Genomic DNA, 20,558 nt, shown 5'->3' with positions numbered 1-20,558 from the left:
TTAGATCGTTGAGATTATACTGAATTCTTAACTCATCACTAGATTTTAGAGATTCGATTGATTACAGAGTTTCATTAAAACCAAAACAAAAAGGTTTAAAGAAATGGGATCAAGGATTCCTGGGAATTCCCCTTTCGTTAACTTGTTCTACTTTCATATGTATGCCGCAGATGATCCTAATATAACACTTGCTACACTTGATGGAGCCACAGAAAGACTTCATATCTTCAAGGCAAACCTGATGGAAGAAGGATCTTTTTGATTCTGCAATTGATGGATGTGAGGTGTTTTTCATACAGCCTCCCCTGTATTTCTTTCAACAAATGACCCACAGGTTTCTCCCACATACTTCTTTGTTCCTTCTTTCTTTGTAAATTTGCAATGTTCTCTCATCAATTTACATCAACACAAAGAATTTTAAGCTATTCTTGCTTAATCCATGTAATCTTGTTCAACCATTTGATTATGATATTATTCTGTTTCTGTTTTGTGCAAATGATTAAATTTTGATTGTTTGTTCAGTTACTGTCTGGCTGCTGCAAAGAGCTACTTTTAACATTTTCTCTGCCATATTTCAGGCAGAATTAATTGATCCTGCAGTTAAGGGAACACTTAATGTGCTTAGATCATGCGCAAAAGTTCAGTCTGTCAAGAGATCGTTATAACTTCTTCAACGGCTTCAGTTTTTTTCAATGAAAGACGTCTTACCCCTGATGTGGTGGCTGACGATACTTGGTTTTCAGATCCAGATTTTTGCAAGAAATCAAGGTGCGTAAATTAATGTATCATCTTTTTGTTCAATTGTAGGCTAATCTAATTTGATTTTATTCCAGAACTGTATGCACTTTCAAAGACCTTGGCAGAACAGCTGCTCGGAAATTTGCAAAGAGAATGAAATTGACTTGGTTACATTACATCCAGGATTTGTAATTGGTCCCTCCTTACATTCAAAGCTAATTTGTCTTTGGAGGTGATTCTGAACATCATAAGGTATAATCAGCAACCCTTGAGGATTATGAACATGCTTATCTTCGTACATAATTTCTAATTTTCATGAAATCTTCCCTATTTGTGTTTAGAGCCTACATTTTCCTTATTATATCTAAAATTACACTTTGTCTTTTCATATTTTCAAGTAAAGGTAACCTTCCTGTGAATCATGACACAGATATCATGTTGCCACATTTAAAGTTATAAACTGGCTGAGTTGTTTTCTCGCAGGAAGATCTTGCTGTCCTGTTTTCAAGTATACATTATTGCTAAAGTGATTATCTCAATGCAGGGTTGACACATTCCCTAGACCTTACAGATTTGTTGATGTTAGAGATGTTGCGTATGCACATGTTTCAAGCTCTCGAGGTTCCCACCGCCAGTGGTAGATATTTGTTAGTTGGAAATTTACACAACGTTGCGAGGTTCTGAAGTTCTACAAGACATCATATCCAACTCTGCACCTCCCCGAAAAGTAAGTTCAAGTTTAGGATGTGCAAACCATTATCGTTGGAATTAGTAATCTTAATTACTTATAATATGGTAATTTGCAAGGACTATAATTTTAAGACTTCTATATTTTTTACTATGGCAGATTCAAAGCTGCAGACTGTGACCCACTTACCAGATTTCTAAGGACAGGACAAGAGTTTAGGAATCAACTTTATGCCTCTGGAGGTGACTTTTAGGGACACTGTTGAAAGCTTAAAGGAAAAAGGCTTCCTTAATTTTTGAAATGCCTCCAAAGAACTAATGAAAAGCATTTCAAAGGAATTGTATCCATTTTTATTCAATTATAGAACTGAGGGCCAGTTGAATATTCATAAGGGATAAACTATTACAAACCCATTTGATTACGTGGAAACCTCTCAAATTAAAGTTTTTATGTATCCATTTTATCTAATATGCCCCCATTCTTCAACCCTTATTGAGGAGTTTTATATGACTGTTCTAGTTTCTACTTTTACACCCAAGAAGCCCATCTTAATTTATTTGATTCGATGCTAATGTATATCAATATTTTCTCCAATAACCAATGCTTTTGCCTGTAATACTGCATATTTACTCCATCCATTAATTTCTTTCTTTCATATGAGTTCATCAAAACTTACTAGTGTCGCAAATCGTTAGGCTATTAGTATATATATGTGATTGAGTTCTATTCTTCTTTGAGCTAATTTTTTGAAAGTATTATATCCGAACTATATATCCTGGGAGCAACTGGCATAATTTTTTATCGAGATTCAAAGCAAACTGCCCAAAGGTTACAAATTGGACAAATCGAAATTTTAATTTGCTTGCGACTTGTTTCATAGTAAATGACTACACAGCAACAGTGACAACCCAGACAGCTCGCAACATTCCACATAACTGACAATCCCATCTCCCAGCAGCACAAGACAATAAGACATTTTGAAATCTTAGAGGATACTAAATTATGACTTGTTTCTAGTCAAATTTGAAGGATTTTATCTACATGAAACTTACAGAATTAAAACAAGGATTCAATTCGAAGCAAATTTGTTGGAATGTGAACACTTTTTGGTAATTGATGAAAAAAGGCAACAAGAAAAAATAGCATTCAGTTTTGGGCAATTTCTAGTTTAGGAATTTGTAATTAAGAATATTTGTTTTTCTATTTATTTGTAAGATAATAAGGGAAGTAGAATTGTTTAAAGCAATAAGTTAAATGAGAGGAGTTATAATTAGGAATAGAATTAATCATAGTAGAATAGAATGTCATATTTTAACTAAAATAGGAGAGTTAGAATCAATTCAAAGTTATGAGAGAGGAAGCAAGAAAGAGAATGTGAGGATACAAATGGTACTAAGACTATTTCCAACCCTTGCGTCAAATGGTGTGATTTTTGGTGTAAAACACTATTACATCTCAAACTCATTACACCAAATTACACCAAAAGGAACATTCTTTAGATATTCTTTTTTTTTTCTTTTATTGTAATAACTAACAATTAATTTATTTTACTCATTATTTTTTATATATTAATTAAATTGAGAATAATATTTTTATTAAATAAATTACTTTGAAAATTATTCTAATTTAATAAATTAAGCAATTATTTAATCAAATAAACATTACATTTTAATATAGAAAAACATTATATTTATATAAAATGATTAAAAAAAAAAAAAAGACAATGACAACACAAAAGTAAAATTACATATTGTATAATTTAATTATCCGAATTAGTATATTCTTCCCACTATGATCAATTAATTCATTTTGAAAAGCATAGTTGTCTGCTAAATTCCATATTAATAGTAATTTAAGTTTCCGAATTTGTATTTTCTTTTAATTTTATGTTTTTTTAGTTATTGTTAATTTTTATTTTTGAATTATTGTAGTTTACTATTTGCATTGATAAAGTTTTGTTTTTAATTTTTCATCATTTTTTGAGTTATATTATTAATGAATTTATTATTACAAATATTAATGTAAATAATAATCAAATTACTTAAATTAAAATAACAATTGTTTTTTTTTTTTTTTTTTTTTTTTTTTTTTTGCTGTATGAATGGTATCACCCCAATTTGGTGTGGGTGAACAGTGCTGCACAAATTTGGTGTGGCACTGTTCAGTCGCAACCATATTGGTGTAGCAAATGGCGCTGCATTGGAACAGCAGTTTCATGCTATTTTGGTGTTTTTCACACCAAAATAGTGTGTTGAGATGCCCTAAGGGGTATTAAACACCATACGAACAACATATTTGGTTGAAGATATTAGGGTCCAACGATTTTTATATAAGGGTATCAAGTTGGTATTAAATACCATAGAAACAAGATATTGGGTTGAAGAATTAGAGGGTCCAATGGTTGCTTATATGAAGGTTGATAGTGTGTGAATCTTGTATCGTATTCATGTTATTATAGTGAAAATCCCATTATCTATAGATGTAGACAATTATGTCGAACCTCTAAAATATGTTGTGTTATTGCTATTCTTAATTTTATCTTTTACCTTGTCCGATTTTCAACATGATATCAAAGCAGATTCTGATTTCAACATGGTATCAGAGCACCGTTTTGTATTGCTGTTAGATTCTCAACACAAATATTGTCTTCCCATGTATAGTAACTGAAACCTGAAGTTGGTCATTTACTTCATGCCATAATGATCTATGCCATTACGATTTGTAGTCTGAAAGTGTATAATGTAGACATGCACCACGTGTTACAATTCTCTGTCACTCAGTCCATACTTGGTATTTGATTAAATATCAAATTGATTCATCGTATTTAGCTGTAAGCCTACACTAGGAAAGCCGAGTTTCTTGCGCTTGACACATTTCACAGAGAGATGGAGGAATGAGTGGAAAGGGAAGGTGGTGTGTGTGACTGGAGCTTCAGGTTTCATAGCTTCATGGTTGGTTAAGCTTTTACTTGAACGTAATTACACTGTCAAAGCTACTGTTCGTGACCCAATCAGTCTTTCTCTTTCTTCTCACTTTAGCTTTATATGGATGCTTCTTACTTTAATTTGTACGTCCCAAGTTCTAGCTCCGGGTTCATTATTTGGTGGTTAATGTTGCTGCTTATACTGCGATTAGAAAGATTGTCAAAGTGTCAATTTTCGCATTACAAAATTGTTATATATTTCTCAACTAGTAGACATATTCTAGTTGAAGACTTTCAAATAAATGCAAAACAACATATCTATTAACTTGAACCCAACATTAAAATTAGGTATCTAAACAAACTTGCACACAGATCGTTTGTGCCACTATAAGGTTAGTGATGTACCAGCCTAGACTAAACTTAAACATCTTGGATTTATTCAACTAAGTATATTTGAACGAATGATAGTTACATGAACTGAAAACAAATCCATAAAATCATGAGACCATGACCTAATCTGGGTCATCATGAGTTCTAGAAATGTAACATAGAATCAGCAGTTAACTGCTTGTACTTACATGTGCCACAGATGATCCTAGGTAAAGCATTTGCATGAACTTGATGGACAAAGAAACTTCATATCTTCAAGGCAAACTTATTGGAAGAGGGTCTTTTGATTCTGCAGTTGATGGATGTGAAGGTGTTTTCCATACAGCATCCCCTGTAACTTCTCATCCAATGACCCCAAGGTTTTATCACAGACACTTCATTTTTTTTTGTTTTTTTTTTTTTATCTTGTCAATTTAAATCACACAAAGAACTCAAGTATGCTACTAGTATAGTTCAATATAAATGTCTACTACTAGCTACTTCCAACTTCTTTTCTCTCATATTTCAGGCAGAATTGATTGATCCTGCAGTGAGGGAACACTCATGTTCTTAGGTCATGTGCAAAGTTCAGTCTGTCAAGAGAGTAGTAGTAACGTCTTCTATAGCTTCAATTTTGTTCAATGGAAATCCTCTGACCCCTGATGTGGTGGTGGGATGAGACTTGGTTTTTCAAGTACAGCTTTGTGCAGGGAGTTAAAAGTACATTAATGTTCTAATTTCTTGATTCACTGAACTTCTTTTTTCTCTTTCATTATGGTTAGTCTAATTTTGAATTTCTTCCGAACTGGTATCGGGTTTCAAAGACCCTAGCTGAAGAGGCTTCTTGGAAATTTGCAAAAGAGAATGGGATAGACTTGGTTACATTACATCCAGGATTGGTGATCGGTCCCTCTTACCCAACTGTTAATCTGTCTCTGGAGGTGATTCTGGACATCACAAATGGTAATCATTTTTTTAAGCAATTTATAATTTCATCAAGTGCTAGCTCATACAAAAGTAGTACCATACTCCTTTCCATTTTATGCTACTTAAACTGCTATTCGACTAAGTGATTAGGCTGTATACTGCATACTCCTTCTCAGTTTATGCTACTTTCAACTGATATTCGATTAAGTAATTAGGCCGTATACTGCAAAAATAGTAAAATCAATATTTTGTTTGTAACAAATGGGCTTAATTAGAACTCATCCCCAAAAACTACTCAAGGGAGGAGCGAGTCCAACCATATATAACACCAATAAGAACCTACCAACTTGGCGATGCTAGACAAATTCAACTTCTAACACCCTCTCTTACATTCTACTCACGCCCAAGGTCCAAACCCATCATCACCCCCAAACAATGGGGCTATAATACCATAATAAAGGAGTTAGGGTAGAACTCACTCCCAAAAGCTAACTCAAGGGAGGGAGTCCTAAACACATATAACACCCGACCACCTTGATGATGTAAGCAATACAACTTCTAACAATTTGAATGCAGGACTCAACATATCCTGGCCCTTATAGAATTGTTTGATGTAAGGATGTTGCATTTGCACATATTCAAGCTCTTGAGGTTCCCGAGGCTAGCGTAGATATTTGTTAGTTGGAAGGTTTACACAATTTTTGTGAGATTGTTCTGAAGATTTTGCATGAGCATTACCCTACTCTGCAACTTCCAGCAAAAAGTATGGTTTAGTATTTTTGTTCCCTTCTATTCAGTTACTTTGATACCACGCATTTCAATCATGTTGGTTCCATTAAACTTACACCTCACAAGTTTTAAGTTATCTCTTGGCAGATTGGAACTGCGAAGTATGAGCCAACACCAGAATTTCCCAGGAGAGAGCAAAGAGTTTGGCATCAATTTTATGCCTTGGGAGGTGAGTCTTAGGGACACTTGTGAATGCTTCAGGGAGAAAGGCTTTTTCAATGTCTAAAAAGTTACTGAAAGAAGCAGCGAAACGCATTGCAAAGAAATTGTCACATTTCTGATCAACCAGACAACGGAAGCCAATAAATGAAACCGGAATTATATAAAGATCATTTAGTTCGAGCACAACCTCTTAAATAAAGATTCTGATGTATCCATTCTATGGTTTTCTTTCCTCAAGGCCATTTATCAATTCCTAAAGATCAAATCACTAATTGTCGCAAGTACTTGCAGGAATTATGATCAAGACTGAGGACTGTTTAGACATGAAATACTGAAATAAGATGAATGTGACAAGATGTCATAATAAAATCTGATTTGGCTTGGTCAAAGAGGGTTACATAATGATTTTATAGAAAGACTTGTTTCCAATAAAATTTTATGGTTTTTTTAGTAAAAAATAGATGAAGCATTGAATACCAGTTTGAATGTAAAATCTATTCCATCTTCTTTAACTGATATATACGCAAGTTGGCCACTACGTGTTCCATGATCCAATGCGGTTAAAAATGAACTCTAAAACTGTCCCTTGTTGAAACTCGTGTATAATGGTGATTATTTATTTTAATAAATAATAAAGTAAATTGCTTTCCATTTTTTACACCAGAGAAATCAATCTCCACCTTGACACAAATTCACAGAGAGAGAATGAGTGGAGAAGGGAAGGTGGTTTGTGTAACGGGGCTTCAGGTTTCATAGCATCATGGTTAGTGAAGCTGTTACTTTGAACATGGCTACACTGTCAAAGCCACCGTTCGCAACCCAAGTCAGTTGCTCTCTTGTCTCTTTGTTAGTTACACTTACTTAATGAAGAAAAAAATAAAAGTTTCCATTTTGGTTTGTTTCTTCTTTATGTGCTTGGTCAGTGTACTGTTTCTCTCTTTAGACTAACTTTGAGGTGTGATTAGCTTTTATCAATGTATTATAAGGTCAGCAGTTAAGTACTGATTCTATTCACATGTGCTGTGCCACAGATGACCCTAGATAAAGCACTTACATGACTTGATGGAGCTATAGAGAGCTTCATTTGTTCAAGGCAAATTGTCAGAAGAAGGATCTTTTGATTCTGCAGTTGATGGCTGTGTAGGTGTTTTCCATACACATCCCCTGTAATTTTCTCACCAGTGACCCTCAGGTTTATAACGTATACTACTTGATCCCCTTTTTTTTTCCCTTGATATAAATCCAACAAAAAATTCAACATGTATCTTTTTATATACAGATATGATTAGATTCTGATAGTAATTTTCATTTCTGCATAGAGTATGGTATCTACTTTCAACTTTTTTTTCAGGAAAATTGATTGATCCTGCGTGAAGGGAACACTTAATGTTCTAAGGACATGTGCAAAAGTTCAGTCTGTCAAGAGGGTAGTTATAACATCTTCTATAGCGTCAGTTTTATTCATGGAAACCCTTTGACCCCTGATGTGGTAGTGGATGAAACTTGGTTTTCAAATCCAGCATTGTGCAGGAATCAAAGGTACATAAATATTCCAAATTTCTTGATACTTATGTATTTCAAACAATAATTTATTGATATGAGAATTAATATTACGTATTCCAAACAATATCTTAAAATTCTCATCTCTAGTGATATGAATAGTCTCTCCATAACTCCTACATGTAGTAGACATCAACATTTCCTAGTGATAAACATATTATGAATTAATCTCTGAAAAAGTCCTAACCTGTAGAAAAGATCTCTATACCCTCTAATTTTGATTTTCTTCCAGGAATGGTATTCTGTTTCAAAGACCTTAGCAGAAGAGGCTGCATCGAAATTCGCAAAAGAGAATGGGATAGACTTGGTTACATTACATCCAGGATTGGTGATTGGTCCCTTCTTACAGTCAGTGCTTAATTTCTCTGTGGAGGTGATTCTGGACATCCTGAATGGTAAGTATTTCTTCTCAAATCAACACCAACCTGCCAAAAATATGACAAGACCAGGTGACCTTTATGCTACATCAACTATTGTTCCATCTAGTTGAAGCTTTTCATTAACTAAAGGACCCTATATGTCTATTTCTGAGGCCTTCCAAAGTTGTTTTCACTGTATCTAAGTGGTTGAGCTTGTTTATTGAATGCAGGAGCTCAAACATATCCTGGCCCTTACAGACTTGTTGACGTTAGAGATGTTGCATTTGCACATATTCAAGCGCTTGATGTACCCGCAGCTAGCGGTAGATATTTGTTAATTGGAAGAGTTACACAACTTTGCGAGATTCTAAAGATTCTGCATGAGCATTACCCTACTTTGCACCTTCCAGAAAAGTATGTTGACTGTTATTGTCTTTTTATTCAGGAATAATACTACATCAACAACCCTTTCTCATAAACTTTCTCTCACAATCCTGACGTGGCAGCTCGCAATTGATCAGTTCACAACGGGTCCTACATGGGTCTCTCATGGATCCCACTAATTAATTACGAGCTGACTAATTGCGAACTGTCATGTTAAAGTTTTGAGAGAAAGTTTGTAAGAAATGGTTGTTGGTGTAGTATTCCTTTTTATTCAGTTACTTGGATAAAAATTATGTTCGTCCTTTGGTCTGAGTTGGGCAATAAAAGAACAGAGTACAATACAGCAAGCTCTTCATGCTTGATTCCCTGAACTGAGTCACAAGTTTTAATATACTTATGCAGATTTGAAGCTGCAAAGCATGAGCCAACATATCAGATTTCTCAAGAGAAAGCAAAGAGTTTGGGCATCAATTTTATGCCTTGGGAAACTAGTCTTAGAGACACTGTGGAATGCTTCAAGAAGAAAGGCTTCCTCAATGTCTAAGAAGCTACTGAAAAAAGTGATGAAAAGAACTGCAAATAAATTGTGTCCATTCCTAATCGATTAAAGAAACAAAGGCTAGTTAAATTCTAAAACTGAGCTATTATTATGTATCATTTATTTATCGGCACAATCTCTCAAATAAATATTATTATGTATCTATTTTGCCGTTCACTGTACTCTGCAATATAATTTATATAACAACTAGCTAGTAACAGTTGAAAGCCACTATTGGGTGGTTTGATGATAAAAGAGTAAAATGGTTCAACATAAGTTCCTGAATTCAAGTCCTCTCAGGCCCTAATAGGGATGACCATTGAACAGATTTATCCTATCGTTAACTTCAAAGCCCCAAAAGATTAGTTGAGATGCGTACTACCTGGCCAGACACCCCTGATAAATAAAAAATGTTGCGAAATTCACATGTAAACAAGTAATTAAGAAGTACCAAAGATCTGTCTACCTAACTGAGAAAATGCGAGACATAATCAGGTATTTGGTAAGGAGTATACGTGTCACTTTTCACTTTGTGAAACTTCAGGGCATATATTTAATATTTCTGTGCTTAAAGTCTTCCATTTGAGGCACTAACGGGGCAACCTGATGTAATTAAGTGACCACTCATTGTTCTAATTTCACTTTAATAAATATATAAATGGATTCATTGTGCTTGACTCAATTCACACCAGAGAACTCGATCTCTACCTTGACAAAAAATTCACATAAGACTTAGAGATAATGAGTGGAGAAGGGAAATTGGTGTGTGTTACAGGAGCTTCAGGTTACATAGCCTCATGGTTAGTGAAGCTGTTGCGTGAACGTGGTTGCACCGTCAAAGCCACTGTTCGTGACCCGGGTCAGTCTCTCTGTTTCTCACTTCAGCTTTTCTATATTTGGATGATTTTGACTTTTTAAGTTCTATGTCTCCAAGTTTTACTTCTGGGTTTAGTAGTTTTACTGGTAAGGTTGCTGTTAGATCATAAAGTAGTCAACCATACATATGTGTTATCCTTTTTTTGCTTTTGTTTCACTCTAGTGGCTTTGACATGACACACGCTATGATATTGAACACCATCAAGAAGAAAGCTTCTAGTTTGATTAATTACTAAAACTACCCATCAACTTGTTCTAATTTACATTTGCAACAGATGATCCTAAGATAAAGCACTTACATGAACTTGATGGAGCTAAANGAAAGCTTAAAGGAAAAAGGCTTCCTTAATTTTTGAAATGCTCCAAAAGGAACTAATGAAAAGCATTTCAAAGGAATTGTATCCATTTTTATTCAATTATAGAAATGAGGGCCAGTTGAATATTCATAAGGGATAAACTATTACAAACCCATTTGATTACGTGGAGAACCTCTCAAATTAAAGTTTTTATGTATCCATTTTTATCTAATATGCCCCATTCTTCAACCCTTATTGAGGAGTTTTATGACTGTTCATAGTTCTACTTTTACACCCAAGAAGCCCATCTTAATTTATTTTGATTCGATGCTAGAAGTATATCAATATTTCTCCAATAACCAAATGCTTTTGCCTGTAAATACTGCATATTTAACTCCATCCATTAATTTCTTTCTTTCATATGAGTTCAATCAATAAACTTACTAGTGTCGCAAATCGTTAGGCTATTATGGTATATATATGTGATTGAGTTCTATTCTTCTTTGAGCTAATTTTTGAAAGTAAGTTATATCCGAACTATATATCCTGGGAGCAACTGGCATAATTTTTTATCGAGATTCAAAGCAAACTGCCCAAAGGTTACAAATTGGACAAATCGAAATTTTAATTTGCTTGCGACTTGTTTCATAGTAAATGACTAACAGCAACAGTGAACAACCAGTAACAGCTGCAACATTCACATAACCGATAATCCCCACTCTCCCAGCAGCAAGACAATAAGACATTTTGAAATCTTAGAGGATACTAAATTATGACTTGTTTCTAGTCAAATTTGAAGGATTTTATTCTACATGAAACTTACAGAATTAAAAACAAGGATTCAAACTTCGAAGCAAATTTGTTGGAATGTGAACACTTTTTGGTAATTGATGAAAAAAAGGCAAACAAGAAGAAAATAGCATTCAAGTTTTGGGCAAATTTCTAGTTTAGGAATTTGTAATTAAGAATAATTGTTTTTCTATTTATTGTAAGATAAATAAGGGAAGTAGAATTGTTTAAGAGAATGAAGTTAAATGAGAGGAGTTATATTAGGAATAGGAATATAAATCATAGTAGAATAAGAATGTCATATTTTAACTATAAATAGGAGAGTTAGAATCAATTCAAAGTTATGAGAGAGGGAAGCAAAGAAAGAGAGAATGTGAGGATACAAATGGTACTAAGACTATTTCCAACCCATTGCGTCAAATTGGTGTGATTTTTGGTGTAAAACACTATTACATCTCAAACTCATTACACCAAATATTACACCAAAAGGAACATTCTTTAGAATATTCTTTTTTTTTTCTTTTATTGTAATAACTAACAATTAATTTATTTTACTCATTATTTTTTATATATTAATTAAATATTGAGAATAATATTTTTATTAAATAATAATTACTTTGAAAATTATTCTNGGTTGGTCCATAAGGACATGCTCCTATATTTTAATTTATCCTCAAATTTGTCTTGTTCAACCTTTATATTCTATAATAATTACAACATGTTATATTCTCATAATTAAAATCAAAATGATAAATTTTGACCCATACAATTAATTATTTTTTAATTATTCAATCTTGTACTTATAATTATGATATAAACGCATTTAGTTTTGGGTTTTAAGTAGGAGTGTTAAAAACCGAATAGCCGAATCAGTTTGGACCTTTTTTGACTCCGACCCCGAATATTCGGATAATCTTATAAAAGCCGAACCGATTTTTGGAATATCCGATTTTGTAGGTACCCGAATTATAAGGAATAATTGTGTATTCCTACCCACACCACATTAGCCTTCATTTTCACCAACGAAAGGTCATATTCTTGAAAATGAAGGTCAATCAACTTGCTATTAGATTAACTGGGTATTATTATTACCCTCTTTTTCATTTTCAGCAGAAACATAAACTGTAAATTAATGACGAAGTTGAGAAGAGACATCTGGGAATCAAAGGAACAAAAATTTTGTAGGACAGAAAGGGAGATATCTTATCGAAGACGAAGAGCAACGATTTGATGAAAGAGGGCTGAGGTAGACGACTGATGAACAAGCTGCTACCGTTGGCTGCAGTGCAACAGCAACGGACGAATGATGAAAGGGCAATGGTCGGTTGATAGCTGGAGCGACAAGGAGCAGAAGAAGAAGATTTCAGATTTTCGGGTTAGGTTATTTCATGTGGGATTTTTGCAAAAGGAAGAGGGGGATTTTGTTTAATTTCCATTTTGTGTAACAATTCGGGTATTATTATTATTATTATTTATTTACTGGCATGCATGATGACCAAACTGTGATTAAATGTATAATGCATGCGAGGGTCTGTGAGAAACCGTTTTATCTTTCTTCGGTTCAAGTTAACGGACGGCGGGTGGAAAACTATCTTTTTGAAACTTGGAGGGAGTGAAAGTGTCTGTTTCGCCTAACCTTGGGTGGGAAAAGGTCGTTCTCCCTTATACATACATAGGAAGCGTTGACTCGATGGCATTCGTTGTGTCCCGGCCACATAGAAGAGGAATGAGACCATATCGCGTGGACTTGGAGGAGCTGAATTGGTCCTCATTGTGTAATAATAAAAGGATGAGTATCAAGAGAAATATATTTACAATTGCAGCTGCAAAATATGGGTTTTCGTGGAGTGGCTTTCCAACTCATGTTGGCGGAAATGCTACTGACAGCAACACTAGTATCCTCTCTATCCAAGCCTGGCTGTGATGCTCTCTGTGGAGACCTTGAAATCCCATATCCATTCGGCACAAGCCTTAATTGTTCCCTAAATAAAGATTTTCTGATCGCTTGCAACCATTCTTCCACTCCTCCCAAAGCACTTTATAGGAATGAATCAGATATTCCTGTTACCAAAGTTGACATAACCACCGGTCAACTACACATCAGCAGCTTCATATCACGAAGGTGCCATCCTAGTACGAAGGCCAATTCGCCCTGGTACAACTTGCCTGAGTTCCTCACCGTCTCTAACACAGAAAACAAGTTCACAGTTATCGGCTGTAACAGTTATGCTTACATTCGCGGTCAAATCGATGATCGCAATTATAAAACCGGGTGCATTTCGTTATGTGAGAATATTAGCTATGTGGACGAGGGATCTTGCACAGGCACAGGGTGTTGCCAGATAGATATTCCTAAAGGGCTAAAAAGAATCAATTATACTGCATATAGCTTTAACAATGTGAGTCAGACAAATATTCCGGAAATCAGACGATGCACCTATGCGTTTGTTGCTGAACAAAGCAAGTTCAAATTCAAACCCAGTTATATTTTTGATAATTTAACAGAAAACTTTCCTATGGTGCTTGATTGGGCTATAACTGGGAATGCCAAATGTGAAGAATGCAAAGAAAACACAGAGTGTGAAACTACAGAGGACGGTTCCGGGTATCGCTGCAAGTGCAAAACGGGTTACGAAGGGAATCCATACCTTTCCAATAGTTGCCAAGGTACATTAATTAACATTATTCACTTCTTTGATGTTCGTATTTTTTTTCTTTTTTAAATAAAACATAAAATTCCTCTGTTTAGTTTACTTTTACACCATACTTTTCTTCCATTGATTTGCAGACATTAATGAATGCGACTATCCAGACCTCCATAAGTGTACAGAAAGTCAATCATGTATAAATAACAATGGGAGTTATACATGCAGTTGCCGGGAGGGGTACGAGCGAGATGAAATAAACGGTTGGGAAGGTTGTAATCCCATCCCGCCCAATCAATTCCAGGCGCAAGGTCGCTTATGGGTAAGTTTATTGAAGTTAAACGACTTGTTCGTACCCAACTAATGGCGTAATGAATTTTTCCAGAGCTTCTAAAATACCAATCTTATTACCCAAATTAATATTTGTTTTCTGCTTTCGATTCGTTGTGACCCTCACACTACCACCATTCCTCAAACCCTACTCCGCCATAACCGACAATGAGTAGTTTGGGTTCGCGTAAGCTATCCGGCCAAGTCAAATCCGATCATCTCAATCATCAAAATCAACATTCTACCACAAAAAACTCATCGGTCTCCTTTTCAAAAACTTTAATAGTCTGAATCGAGTTTCGGTCTCGGTTCGCAGTCAGAATATAAATTGGATAATAAAATAGGTTTTAAAAGTCTAGTGAAGAGAAGTGTTATTAAGCATTAGTAGGTGGCCAAGGTCATTAATCTCTATTCACTGTATTATTGAACTGGCTTGGCTGCTCCTTCGTAACTTTGAAATGAACAGAGAAACTCTGTGCGAACTCTATTTGATTAAATTTGTGGACGATACATAATCAGGTAGGGAAGTTTTTATTCTTCAAAATCTTAGAGCATCTAAAAACAAAAGATTCAAAGCCACTCTTTCGGAAATGAGGGTATAGCTTCAATCGTTTAAAATGTTATACTTGATTAGTACTGAACAGAGGAACGCGTTGGCTCGAATTTCCAAATGGCCACTGGTATGTGGACAATCAGAATGAAATAATTAGCGTATCAGAAGGTGCTAAGGTCTTCAATATTTCAATTTTATTTCTCGTTTATACATCTCAATAGTATGGCATGACAGTTTCAAATGCTTCAAATGTAGGTGTTGCAGTTTTTTTGTGGTTCTGCTTGTGAGTAGCACTTGGACATAAACTTGGTTTGAAGGAGAGAAGCTCATCAAACTAAAGAAAAGTTTTTCAGCAAAATGGTGGCTTTCTTTTCAGCAGCAACTCTCCAAACGAAGTGGTGGCTGAAACAGCAAAATCTTTTTACAGAAGGTAAGAACTCAAAAGTACCAACAACTATGATGAGAGTTGAATCATGGGCCCGGGGAGGTTTTGGCACAGTATATAAAGGTTTTTAACAGATTAATACCCCATGTTGCCATAACAATGTCCCAAACAATAGCGAAAGCAAAGGGAGCAATTTGGTAATGAGGGGGTGGTGCTCTCACAAATAACCATAGGAAAATTGTGGTCAGGCTTTTGGGTTGTTGTTTGGGGACTGAAGTCCCTTTACTAGTTAAGAATTCGTGAGCAATGGCACCCTCTTGAGCCATTCACGATAAAGACAATGCACCACCAATGTCATGAAATACGTCAAGAATGCAGCAGAAACAGCAGGAGTGCTATCCTATTCCACTCAGCTGCTGCTACTCCAAATTAGACAGAGAGAGTCAAGTCCACCAATATACTTTTAGACCATAACTCACAGCCAAAGTGTCTGTTAGGAGATTCAGTTGAGTTCAAATTGAGGAACCAATTATCACAATGGTCAGGGAAAACTCTTGGGTACTTAGAACATGAATATTTGCATACTAGCCAATGACTGAGAAAAGTGATGTGTACCGTTTGGTGTTGTCCTTGCAGAGCTTATGACAGGAAAGAAGGAACTTTGTTTGACAGGCCAGAGGAGCAGAGAGGACGGGTTATGATTTGCTAACTTCATTGCAAAGGGTTGTTTATTTGAAATTATGGAGAATATATCTTGAACGATGGAAATGAAGAGCAGCGCAAGGAGAGTGGCTGCGTAGCAAAAATATGCTTAAAGTGAAGGGAGAGGAGGAGGCCACAATGAGGGAAGTAGCAAGGGAATTAGCTGGATTAAGAATGATTGCCTAAAACATTCGTGGGTATACCGAATTGAATCCAGAGGCGCAGAGCACTTGCTCCGTGAATACCTCAGATGGTTAAAAGGTGCCGAGGGTAGCCGCACAAGTGCCGGGTTGAAAGTATCAAAGGGACCTTTATGGTGGTGTTCGACGATGGGAGAGATTATTGTTTTTTTTTCTTTGTTTTTACTGCATGTTGTAGTGATTCGGTGTCTTGCTGCGGACTTCAACATACATTAGCCAGGAACTGAATTTTCCTTCTGTTAAAACTCCAATCGTTTGTCAATGGTTTAAGCAACTGTCATCGCAGTCATGTTATATTGTGATTATTGATTTATAATCCCCGGATTACATATGAAATTCTTGTTCTGCTAAGTTTCTTTACATAAACCGAGTAAAAAGAAACCTTGGATACTACTATCCTCATGTGTAACTTGACAATGTTACAGAATGACTTCTATTACAGCAGAAAATGTGTTTAAAAAGAATATGATTGTTCCGGCAAATTGATAGAAGTCTTTCAAACAAATGAATTATTTTCAAAAACTTTGATCATTAATGACGTTGGAGAAGAAGTGGCAGGTAGCAAAAATGAATATACTGTGCGTTTGGGCTACTTTTCAATCGGAAGGCCCGTAATGACCACAGTCTCTATCAAACGTTCCAGATGTCGGCTGTACTCTGAGCTCACGCGGGAGAGGAAAGTAAAAACGCCTGATACTGAGGATTACCTAAAGTTTAACGCAAAGTCTAAGCAGCAGCTTCAAAGAAAACCCCTCTCGAGGAAGTGATAGATGAATGAGATGTCATGTTGAGGACGTGATATATGAATGCGATGTTGGATGGGATAAATTTTCAGCACTTCGCAATGTTTAAAATAATGGGGGAATGTATAATACAAGAATAGCGTCCGTTCAGACTCAAACATAGATAGTGATGTTGAATATAAACAACGCTTTGGTTCGATTTCATACATATTTTTTTAGACTTCATAAAAGATTATTTCACCAGAAAAAAAAAAAAAAAAAAAAAAAAAAAAAAAAAAACCGCGTTTAAAACCGACACGGGTGTTACCGAAAAACCTTATAAACTAAACCTATACTGCTTATTTTAACACCATTGAGGACTATGTCAGTTCATTTGATTAGAGACACATACCAGGTTTCGAAGGAAAGAGCAAGAGTTGGCATCAACTTTATGCCATGCAGATTGTAGTGCCTAGAGACACTATCAAGAACCTTAAGAGAAGGCTTCGGATGTCTCCGAAGCTACTTAAAGTGATACAGAGCAGAACCGAGAGTTGTGTTCTCACGCACAGGAATTAAAATAAAAAAGATAATGGAGTTTTAAGGGATTATCCCAAGCACCGAGTATATGCCGACTCTCCCTTTTGGTTGGCTTTCCTTCCTTGTTAATTGGCTTGCTTGATCTCTACTTGATCTTTTCTTTAATGCAGATACAAATTTCTTACAATTTATTATTGTAAAACAATTCATTCATTGTAAAAAGACAAGTGATGAAGTATTGCAATAATATTAGCCTCAGATAGACGTAACCTGTAGTGGGGAACCATGGTAAATCGGGGTGTATTTTCTCTTTGTATTCTTCAAGTTCTACCTAAACACTTATCATGGTATCAAAGTGGTGGGCCTCCCTCCCCCCTAAGCCCTAAGCCAAGTGGTTTTATCCTGAGACACTTTATCATTTAGTCGCAAAATTGTGATCAGGATTGTCATGGATAACATGACTAAAGAATAAATAATCATGAAGGATGAGTTATACCAAGCCACTTGATCATTTAGCTGCAAATCGTAATAGCACAAAAACTCAAACTCTGATGTTATTTTAGAGGATTGTAGTGGATAAACATGAATACAATAAATAAAATGGAATCTTCTTATAAATTTTAGCTGCAAATCTCTCAGAACCAAGTCATGGAACTGAAAAATACTACTTCACGAGAGGAGAGTGAAGACACCAGTAGGGGGGTACAGGAGTCAGGTTACATAGCTCATGGTGAGTTAAGCTGTTACTTGAACGTGGTTACGCTGTCAAAGCTACGTTCGTGACCAGGTCAGTCTTTTCCTCTCCCCCACATTCCCTGCAAACTTTTCCATAATATTGGATTTTTTTTTGTTTTTTTTTTTTTTTTTTTACTTCAAATTGTTGTATTTGGGAATCAGGTTATATCTGTTTATTACAGGTAACATTACCCAGCCCTTTCTATAGGCCAAGATTATACATTCAGGGACTACTTTTTCAAATTTAATGGTCGATGCCAGTTATGTGATTGCTTCCTTTTACTTGGAAAATTGTTGGTTTAGGCTGGGAGTATACTAAGAAAAAGAGACCAAAACTGACGTCGAGAGAGAGCTATAGAGAGAGGAAAAATCTGAACAGAAACTTTGCTCTGTTTTACAGTCAAAAAACAGGGATAGATTTAGACAAAGCACAGCCATTTGTTCCACCTAAAAGCTGCAAAAATTTAAATTTAAACTAAACACACCAACTAATGCCCGTACAAACATATCCAAAAAATACAGCATTTGATCAACCTAGTCACCCTAAACACATCACTGAAATATTTCTTAAACAAGTGACCAAAAAACAACTTCTGCATTGCACAGCAGCATTCATAACCGTGGCGCCAAAATCTGCAATCCCACCAGGTGCTGACTTCATCATTTACAGCTGGTATCACCATTTAACACTTCCTCCTTGATATCATGATGGAAACACCCAAGTTTGAGCTTTAAATCTTCAAACTTGGCTTGGGGACAAAGCTGGGTTATTAGATCAGCAATTTGTTCTTCTCTATTAAAGAGCAATCCTCCTTCATTGCAGCTTCTCCACGCACAGGATTGACTGTCTCATTGTAGCTGTTGGTTCTAACTCAACCACATTGCACCTCCATAAATTTTACAGATATTGGGCTTATGTACACTGACTGGAACGTCATCATTCATCTGAATCACTTGTTCAATCTGACTTTGGGCAGTCGATCTTGCTGGAAAGCTTGGCATTGACTTGAAACTGATTTTTTTTTCAGTTCCAACAGCACATTCGTCCACCCTTAACATCTTATACTAAGTTAGCTGAAATGGTTTTGAAAAACAACATGTCCCCCTTACCGGGAAGTTTTTTCTTTTGCATCTTAACTCTCATTTAACTCATTCCCATCACATTCCATAATGGAAAAGACTGAGTTTTTAAATGAAGCGCGTAATTCCTCTCAGCATTTTGTCCTACACTAAGTAGGCTTTGACTGATGAGGAACAAATAAAACATCAGACTAATCTTGGTACCTGACTTGATTTTGGACAGAAACATTTCCTTGCCTTTGCCTCTAGTTAGCTCTCCATTTTCCCACTTTAACTAGACTTGTAGCTTTGATCTAAGCTCACGAAATGGGACATGTTTGGGGACATTGGTTGGTGCAAACATGTCATTAACCTACCTCTTGGATCAAAATCAGACCACACATCCTGAAGCCAATAAACAAACTGCTCAAATTCTTGAGTCTGTTGTTGATTTGTATGCCTGGGATTGATGATCATGCTCCCTCCTTGTTCTTGCACCACCCTTTTCTACTGTCCAAACGGCTACAAGACATACATTGTATGCCAGGCTGAACCAACATCATTTCAGAGTGGTCTTTTGCTTGCAGTGAGGCCAAGTAGAAAGGTTCTCAGTCCCGCATTTTTCTCCTTCGATTGTTAACTTCCTCTTTCCATTCTATCCAGCATAACCTTCTGTTTTTGGCTTGCTATCATGGGCTCCTTCCCTTGGAGTCTTCCTGAATCAGCAACCTACTCTGTCTTGTATTGTGCTTGAAGAGCATGCACAAGTTCTGCTAAACTGATCTGGGGGAAGGTCTTTGGAGTCTTCAGTGAAGAGATTTGCCTCAAATAGCTCGGGAGCGTGGTAAAATGACCAAAACCTTCTCTACTATCCTCTTGTCAGTCAACTCTGCACCAAGTAGCGTACATCTGTTCACACATGAACAGCTATCCACAACTCCTCACAGACTCAGCCCTGCAGCTAAGCATCTCAAATTCTTTCTCAGTTAGACTCTGCATGTTGCGTGTGGGTATTGATGGCCCCCAAACTCTCATTAAAGCTTATCCCAAGCTCTTAGGAGTTTCACACGCCATAAGCCTGGTGAAGACTTGGTCTGGCCTGTGAGTTGTATGGAGATAGGGCCCTAGTGCTTTAGCATATCCTCTTATGATCCTGATTTGGTTCAGTGTCGGGAGTTTGCTCCCAACTGAGGAACTTGCTTCTCCTCCTCCACGGATTGCCACAACCCGGGCATCGTTAAATAAGTCTTCATCTTGATAGCCCATAATGTGAACTGATCTCCATTGAA

At 36.0% G+C, this 20,558-nt stretch overlaps 2 pseudogenes; both read left to right on the top strand.

The window, feature by feature from the left end:
• Window positions 1-4,018: 4,018 nt before the first annotated feature.
• Window positions 4,019-5,860, top strand: LOC116132230 (annotated as a pseudogene).
• A 1,441-nt stretch (window positions 5,861-7,301) lies between these two features.
• On the top strand, window positions 7,302-9,511 carry LOC116132195 (annotated as a pseudogene).
• The last annotated feature ends 11,047 nt before the right edge of the window (window positions 9,512-20,558 follow it).

This window comes from Pistacia vera, unplaced genomic scaffold, assembly GCF_008641045.1.
Source record: "Pistacia vera cultivar Batoury unplaced genomic scaffold, PisVer_v2 Contig25, whole genome shotgun sequence".
Lineage (NCBI taxonomy): Eukaryota > Viridiplantae > Streptophyta > Magnoliopsida > Sapindales > Anacardiaceae > Pistacia > Pistacia vera.
Note: the sequence above shows the minus strand (reverse complement) of the source record. Positions and strands in the feature narration are given on the sequence as shown.